Source organism: Etheostoma spectabile, chromosome 20 (genome assembly GCF_008692095.1).
Source record: "Etheostoma spectabile isolate EspeVRDwgs_2016 chromosome 20, UIUC_Espe_1.0, whole genome shotgun sequence".
In the NCBI taxonomy this organism is placed as follows: Eukaryota; Metazoa; Chordata; class Actinopteri; order Perciformes; family Percidae; genus Etheostoma; species Etheostoma spectabile.
In genome coordinates, this window is record NC_045752.1 from 26,361,608 (window position 1) to 26,362,832 (window position 1,225).

General features: G+C 42.9%; 1 protein-coding gene across 2 annotated transcripts in view; it reads left to right on the plus strand.

Annotated features, from left to right (window-relative positions):
- kcnh5b (potassium voltage-gated channel, subfamily H (eag-related), member 5b) overlaps window positions 1-1,225 on the plus strand; it is a 196,240-nt gene that overhangs the window by 44,675 nt on the left and 150,340 nt on the right. The window lies entirely within an intron of this gene.

Genomic DNA, 1,225 nt, shown 5'->3' on the forward strand with positions numbered 1-1,225 from the left:
CACACACACACACACACTACAAATACGCCACCGTAGCAACTCTCTGCTCTTAACATTAATTCTGCACAAATGAATCCTCATATAAAACATTAAGTACCACATTCAAACCATTTTACTAACGCGGAGTTGAAGCAGCCCCACAAACATGCACGCATTAATCGACGGACAGCGCCGTGCAAACATACTGTACTTTCTCAACCACAACCACACCCTTAATACATGCATCCTAGCCCCACCCTCCCTCCACCTACACTCACATGCCAACTTCCCTGGAACTGCAGCTGTTTAATACAGTGTGCGGTGCTTTCTCTTCCCGAGTGCTGTGCTTCTGTGGACTGCGGGTGTCATTAATATTTCATGTCGGGTGGGGAGACAGAAGCAGGGTGATGTGGGCACTCAGAATGATTGTGACTGCTGCAAGAAATTTAGAAAATGGATTTGGGGATAGGCAGAAGATGGCTCATATCTTCTTTTTGGGTCAGATCTCACCCACCTGTTTTATTCATGAGTGAGGTGTATCGCCTTTAATCAGAATTTGGTTGAGTTTTGTCCCTGCTTAGCACATGAGGTGAGAAGGGGTGTTTTTTTTTTAATGTGATGATGACAGGGGGAGGAAAGAGAGGGGAGGAAAAAGGGAGGATGGAATGGAAAAGATGCACCAAATTGAGAGAGCAGAAGAAGAAGACAGAAAAAAAATCAAAGGGCAACGAGTTGAAAAAGAGATGAAAGGGGACGTAATGAATTAAGTAAGAAGACAGAATTGTCTAAGAGTGAAGGAAGCAAAGGAGGACAGCAGGTAGGCAAATGGAAGGATGGATGCAATAAGGAAAGGAGAGAAGGAAATGGTAAACCCCTGAAACACCTGCATACATAGTTTAGTGTGAAATGAGTTGATGTGTGTGTGTGTTGAGTGCTAGATTGAAGGTAGTCTTTGTTATGCAGAGCAGCGGCTCTCAGCAGGAGTCATCGTCATTGTCGCCACCACTGCAAAATATAATGGATTTTATTTTTATGTATTTATTTTTTTGGGGTCAACTCTTCTGTCCTTCTCATCAGATTTCCTGTTTCTCATTCTGTCTGTCCTACTGTCTCATTTCAAGCCAAATGTAGTCATTATGCAGTTTTGTCACTGGGAGCTTTACAGAGCAACAAAAGAGATGAATACTGATGAAAACTGGAGAGGAAAAACAAATGTACTTTTCTTGCACACACACACACACACACA